Consider the following 7,646-nt stretch of genomic DNA (forward strand, 5'->3'; position numbering starts at 1 on the left):
AACCATAATGATAAAACAAAAGAATAAGTGGAATGATGAAATTTTGCCTCAATTACTCTCCGGAATTGAATTCTAGCTTCTTTCGTCGTCCTCTAGGGTTTCTCTGGCTTCTCAATCGCAGCAAAACACTTCTGAATCGTTCCAGAAGTCTTCCCCATCGATCTGTGGAGTTATCTATAAATATCCGAATCGACTCGTCGAGTCAGGTGGTGACTCGTCGAGTCCCTCTCACATTCCCCGTATTGTGATAACTCTCTGGGATCCCGAGTCATTATCTTCTCGATTCTTCGATTGGACTCGCCGAGTAGCCGATCAGACTCGCCGAGTTAGTGCCATTTTTAGTGTTTTTCTTCTTTATTTCATTCTCGATCTTCTAACTGTTTCTCCCGCTTCCTTTCGCTTCCGAGCTTCATCTTTGGACTGAAAATATAATTTAAACACTTTTAAGTATCTTTTGTCCATAATATGCAATAATTTGGCTAATAAATGAATAATAATGTATACTTAATATGAACCAATTATGCACATATCAAAATACCCCACACTTGTCTTTTGCTTGCCCCCAAGCAAAACTAAATTTTAAACATATTAAAATCACATATGACAACTCCAATCTAACCCAGCCATTATGCCAAGACAGCAACGCATGCATTTGTGTCTAAAATTTTTCCTAAAGACCTCCCATACTCCAAATACTCACAATCCTCATAAACACTTGCCCACTCACCCTGAACTATGCTCATTTTATGCAACCCTCCGAATCCATCCGCAGAAAACCTCTTACCCTCAAGGTGTTTTTAATTGAGCATCCCAAGCATACATAATCTAGAATTACAACTTTTCGATACCACTATGGAGCTCTTTTGGAATTCTTCACTTCCTTTAATAATTTGATCTTTGATCTCTTTGAATTCACCACCTTTATTGTTTGACTTTTGGTATCTTCAACTTTTTTGAATCTTCGGAATTTTGATCTTTTGATCTTCACTTTATTTGCTCCAAAATTCTTCAAACTTCTCTTGTAATTCTCTTTCTCTCTTTTTTTTTCTTTAACATGTACCTCTCTTTTTTCACTCAAATCCCTACATGCTTAAGCAGGGGCGCTCAATCTCAACCTTTATTGGCTAACGATAACAATCTTCCTGGATACATTTCAGGTTTAGGCTGCTAAACATATTGCATCCCTCGGGCTGAGCAGGGTCGTGTTCTTGTCCCATGATTTCACTGGAATAAGGAAGCCACAAATGCACTAGAACGTATATAGGCTCAACTAAACATTTGGGTCTTCATGCAATTATCAACACAATTATAACATGGAATCCTAATTTTACTTTTACCAAAATTTTCTAAATTAAATCCTAAGTAATACTTTTGGTATGCAATTTTTTTTTTAAAATTAACCTAAACTAAGATTTTAAGTTTTCTATTTATGTGACCAACCCCCTACCCCACACTTATTTTATGCAATGCCCTCATTGCATATTATACATGATAAAAACATAAAAAGAAAATAAAGAGGGAATTGGAACAAACTCCCCTGGGATAGCAGTCGATAGATTGATCACTTCCTTTCCGGCTCCAATTCAATTGACCTTAGACATGGGAACAGCTCATCCATGCCTTGGGTGTCAATTATCGTGTGGGTAGCTCCAAATATGCGAAAAACAGTATAAGATCTTCAAAAATTAATATGGAAAGAATAGATAGTCAAGTGGTACTCTAGCCATCATCAAATTCGCAGCCCCTTCGACATGAAACCAACCGACTCGTCGAGTATATACAAGACTCGTCGAGTTACTTCGGGAAATCTTCGGATTTTTTAGAATTAAGGGCGACTCGTCGAGTCAGTTTAATGCACTCGACGAGTTGTTCACTGAATGAAAATAATAGCGTTCTGTATCTGATCCAGCTTCCAATAAACTCTCTATACTTTCTATTCACTTCTAGACTCCCTTACCAACATCTCTAAGGACCGGACTCAATAATGTAACTCTAACGCTCCTCTTTCTTGACTCTCTTTCTCACTTTGATTCTATGATTCTAAACCCTTTTGAAGCTAGCACTCCTAATTCAAATCTGAAAATTTGACAAAGCATCAAACATCAAATAAACATCAAAAGCAAGTTCTAAAAAACATTAAACAAACCAAATAAAAACAAACAAAAATAAAAAGATTGAAAATTGTTCAATAAAAATGCAAAGAACTCAATCCTCCTCCTCCTCATCATCATCTAGCCCTGCTCCACTTTCTCCCGCACCACTTCCTCTTGCACTTATCACCTCTTCCCATGATGGAATATATGGAAAGTTACCACCATCGATGTGCGGAATGTTAAAGTGGTCAAAAAGTTGTATATGTGATTGGTTGCTAAAATTCAAGCTCCGCGCCATCTGATCTTGTAGCCGCCTCATCTCCACATTGTACCAATCCATTGGTACTTCTTCGTTGTCAACCGGAATCACCGGCGGCTCTTCCTCCACATCCCGCTCTCTTCTCGAACAAACCCTCCTCCCCGGTGCTTCGGGACCAACAACCGGATCATCATTCGGGATGGCATAATGGCCACCACCATAGTCTTCAATAATCCTTGCTCTCCGGAAAAGAATTGGATTGAATGGAGGTGTAGGGACCATCGTCATGAAGTTCCATGCACCGCGGTTCATCAACCCGAATGAGTTGGCTAACCGGGTGACAAACATCCCACCGTTGATTCGAGAAGTTTTGCGATCCTTGACCGCACCCTCCGAGAGATATGAAGCTAGACACCAAGGAATATTGCAAAAAACGCCGGGTGTAATATTGCTCCACAAATAGAAGACATCAAGGTTAGACACCTTGTCATTATCCTCCCTTTGGTTGATGGTGGATGAAATGAGACGATGAATGAGGCGGTGTGTTGGGGATCGAATGCTCCCTTCCTGTGCCGAATTCAGAATATAGACCTTGTTACCAATTGTATTCCACCAACCCACGCTCGTAACTCCTTCGGGAAACACCATATGGGTTTGTGCCAAAAAGGCCCGAAAGATGGGTGTTGAGACCAAGGGCTGATCATAAACCCCTAATCGACAGGCAAGATCCACCATAGAGCATTGATGAAATTCTACCCAAGGTAGAAACTAAAGCTTGACGGGTGATAAGCATCCACTCCCCTGGTGAAAGATACCGTCGAGAAGAACTCCAAACACAGCTCCAAATAAACCGACTCTTGAATACGGAAGACCCGGCTCCACCCGTCACAAATCATTGTTTCGCCTTCATGGTGAAACTCCTTTAAAAGATAAGGAGCTAGCTCCTCCTCATAGCGTACACTCTGCAACCAATCCCAATCTATCCGGTTGGGCATGTAGATCTCTTTCTTCTTTATGTCAACCAACTTCTTCTTCCACTTCCGCAATGTTGAAGCGGACTCAACTTGTGGGAAATTCAACCAAGGAAAGTCCCCTTGGTGGCCACTGGAACTTTGCCCCCTTCTGAACATGATTTCTGCAAAACAAAGACACAAAACCCAGAAACACAGAGTATAATTAAAGAAAACGTCTCGCATATGTTTCCCGACTCGACTCGTCGAGTCCATGTACGACTCGGCGAGTCGCACGAACTGCACGAGTCAGTCGGCGGGTCGATGGAAATTGGACCATAAAACCTAGAAATTACGTCAAGGGTTTTGTCTAGACACATATTATTAAGGTATTAAGGCCAGAATAAGCATTCAAAACAACATAATTCATGAAAAATCAAAACCCTAGAAATTTACTACTTTTCAAAAACGGGTTTTTTCATGCAATTTCTATCATAGATGGCCTTATAATCATGTTCTTAACAGAAAACAAGAAGAAATTCATTACCTTTTTAGATGGTACTTGAAATATTTGAAGAACACTTTGAATGCTCGAGAGAGAGTTGAGAGAGAGGCGCACGACGAGTGTGTATGTGAAAAGAAATTGATTCATTAGGGTTAAAACCCTAGTTACCGGTTGTAAAAGTAATTTCAAAATTATTTTTTCTGTAAATAATACCGACTCGTCGAGTCGGGGTCAGACTCGACGATTCTGGTCGCGATGTCAAACTTTTTCTGAAATATATATACACTCGTCGAGTCGTGGTAAGACTCGGCGAGTCTTTTGCAAAAATTCATAAAAAAATTTCATTTATCTTAAAAAAATCATTTCACCCCATACTTAGCCTATGCACACTCTCAAGCAGACATGTCCGACGAATTGGAGAATTAACAATCTAAAAACGAAGGAAAAATTTCAAACAAAACTAAAAAGTAAAAGAAATCAAACTCTAAATAACGGGTTGCCTCCCGCCAAGCGCTTCTTTTTAAGGAGTCGTTAGCTGGACTCCTTCCCGTCTGCGTCTCGTCATCCTCCAGCATCGGGAATGCACACCTAGTCTTTTGTGGTTTGTACTTTGTTTTGTAAGCGTGAATCTTCTTCTTGTAAGCCCTTTTCAATGCATCTCTTTTCTTTTTCATAGCATCATCCTCAGCTGCTTGGGCTTCCCTTTTCCTCTTTTTCTTCTTTCCCCCATTCTTTTTCACCTTCTCTTGCACCTCCTTCTCTTTAAATTTAATTACTTCATATTTCGTGATGGTTCGTGCTTTAGGTTTAGTAGTGAATGGTTGATCAGCTTCCACCCTCCTTTCCTTTGTCTCTTCATCCTTTCCTGTGCTCAACCCATCTTCAAACGGAATCGTATCAAGACATGCTACATCGGCGTATTGAACTTTCATTCCCATTCCTCCTTCTGCTGTTTGTTCTTCTAAAGAATCATGAATAATATCTAAATCCAAGGTATGTGAAGAACTAGCAACAAACAAATCTAAGTCGGCCAAGTCTTTGTCAATTTCGACTGGACTCGTCGAGTCCATTAAAATGACTCGGCGAGTCTGATCGGGTTCCATTAATTCTTGGGTGTTTTCTGATTTGGCTCCTTCCGGTAGCTTTTCTAACTCCTCCAAGTCCTTGTTAACATCTCCATCTTCTTCAGAGTGTATCAAAAACTTGGTTGGATCTTCTTTTAGCAAAAGTTCAAGCTCTTTTTCTAATATCTCATCATCCAATTGGATAAATGAGATATCTTCATTCTTTTCCTCTTCTTGCTTGGCCTCTGGAATAGCTTTAAACATTACAGACTCATCACCCACCCTTAATGTCAATGTAGACTCACATATATCAATTAAAGCACACGCGGTGTTCAAGAATGATCTCCCCAAAATAATTGGAATTTCGGGGTCTTCTTCTATATCAACAACCACGAAGTCTACTGGGAAAATAAACTTGTCAACTTTTATAAGGAGGTCCTCACAAACGCCTTGTGGATGAATTATCGTCTTGTCCGCCAAATGGATCTTCATATTCACCGGCCTTGGTTCTGGTAAATTCAACTTCTTAAAGAATGAAAAAGGCATCAAATTGATGCTTGCCCCCGAATCAGCTAATGCTCGGGTGAAAACTTCATTACCAAATTGGCACGGAATCACAATATTTCCTGGATCATCCTTCTTTTCAGGTAGCGCATTCATCAATATTTCCGCGACTTCAGCCAAATCTTTCCTAGCAACAAAAAGGCCCTTAAGCAAGTTGAAGTACTTAGGTGTTTGGAGCATTGTTTCCACAAATGGCACATTAACTTGTCAAGCATTAACATGCTTCATGAAGGTTCTGTATGCTTCTACTTTTTCTGCAGGCATGGCTTTGGTTGGGTATGGCAGAGGAGGATTATAAGGCTTCAAAGAACTGACAATTGTCTTATTTATGCATGGACTCGTCGAGTCCAATGGAGTGACTCGGCGAGTCGGATCGGGTTTTGCTGGGTCCGATTCTTCTACCTTTTCTGCCTTCTTCTTGGAGATTCTCAGTGCTTCTGTAAATGTTTCTTCACTGCTGGAGGTTATTCCACTTACATTCTCCATTCTTGGATTGGGTTCGGTGTTACTTGGAAGTTGACCCGGTCTTCTATCATTCACTTGATGTGCAAGCTGCCCCAGCTGTTTCTCAATGTTGAGAATTGATGCTTGCTGATTCCTTAGCATGTTTCTGGTCTCGTGTATGGCAGCATCGTGATCATTGTGTCTTTTTTCGGACGCGGCTATGAATCTAGTGAATAACTCTTCTAAATCGGCTTTATTTTCTACCAGTTCTTCCTTTTGGTATAGTCCCCTCTCCTTCTGCTTGTATTTCTCCTCCTTCGCCTTCTTATACTCTTCGTATGGTAGCCATTCCTTCTTAGGTTTCCGCCAATTTTCATCATATCGATCGCCACTTGAATAGAAGACTTGAGCTCTCTTATTTCCATTCTCATCCAAATCACAATCCTTTGTGAGATGGGGACCTCTACAATTTTCGCATCCTACCCTAATAGCATGGATTGTTTGATCCATTTTTGTCATTCTTCGATCTAGACTATCAAGCTTAGCTATCATCGCTGCCATGCTATCATTTGCTGTGTTCACTACCCCCCGACTTACTTCGTTTCTCAGATTGTGGTATTCTCTAGAGTGCTTAGAGAATTCTTCAATTAATTCTTTAATTACCGGGGGCGCCTTCTTTGTGAGCGGGCCTTGAGAATCAAGGAATTGCCTTGTGGTGACATTGACTCCATCATAGAAGATGGAGACCTCTTGTTGGTTATTAAGGTCATGGTGTGGGCAATTTCTAAGTAGGCTCTTGTACCTTTCCCAAGCTTCATAAAGAGATTCTCCGGGTTGTTGCTCGAAGTTGGCAATGGCTTTCTTTAGCTTGGCTATCTTGGAGGGCGGGCAGAAATGGTCTATGAACTCTTCTTTCATCTTGGCCCATGTGGTGACCGATCCAGGAGGAAGTGACTTTAACCAATCTTTTGCAGCTCCTTTAAATGTGACGGGAAGCATGCGAAGAAGCTGGGTCTCGTGTGGAACATTCGGTACGTTGAAGTAATCGGCCACATCATTCATTTCGTCCAAGTGCTTGTAAGCATCTTCGTGATCCTTCCCGTAAAAAGGAATCTCCTTGAGTTGGGCGAGAATATGGCCTTTTAGTTCGAAAGTAGCGGTCGCGGGAATTGCGGGTTGCACAAGTCCCGGCCCGGTGTCATCACGCATCCTTTTCTTCCATTCCCCCATGGGGACTTCATCAATGTTAGCCATTGTGATAGCTAACTCTTCTTCGGAATCGGTTTCGTGCTCGTAAGTATGCTCTTCTTCTTCCTCGGTCTCGTACTCGATATCTTCTTGAATTGGTTCTTCAACTGTCAACGAGGCACTGGATGCTCCTGATTTGCTGCTCCTCTTCTTGCTGAAAACGGACTTTAAGTTTTTAAGTGGCGAGTTCTTTGATGAAGCGGATTCTCCAACGGCTTTGCCCTTGCTCTTCCTTAGCGCGGATTCCGGGTCTTCAAGAGGGGGGACCAGAGGTGTATCAGATCCTCGGGTCATGAAACAACTGTTAACAAACAAAACAAAAGAAACAAAATGCGTAAAAAGAACAAAAACGAAATAAAAAAAATTAAAACTGAAAGAGCGATGTGCTCGCCGAGTCTGCTCGAATGCACTCAGCGAGTTCAAGGCAAAAACTAAAAAAATTTCTAGTTATCCTAAAAACAGAATTTTTTTGAAACTAATTCTACTTACTGAATTACTTTGTAAATAACTTTGTGTAAG

At 41.0% G+C, this 7,646-nt stretch overlaps 1 non-coding gene across 1 annotated transcript; it reads left to right on the top strand.

The window, feature by feature from the left end:
• Positions 1-6,642: 6,642 nt before the first annotated feature.
• On the top strand, positions 6,643-6,749 carry LOC128126509 (small nucleolar RNA R71). The gene has a single exon (XR_008224521.1). It is a non-coding gene; the product is annotated as a small nucleolar RNA R71 (small nucleolar RNA).
• The last annotated feature ends 897 nt before the right edge of the window (positions 6,750-7,646 follow it).

The sequence above is a fragment of the Lactuca sativa genome, chromosome 5 (assembly GCF_002870075.4).
Source record: "Lactuca sativa cultivar Salinas chromosome 5, Lsat_Salinas_v11, whole genome shotgun sequence".
In the NCBI taxonomy this organism is placed as follows: Eukaryota; Viridiplantae; Streptophyta; class Magnoliopsida; order Asterales; family Asteraceae; genus Lactuca; species Lactuca sativa.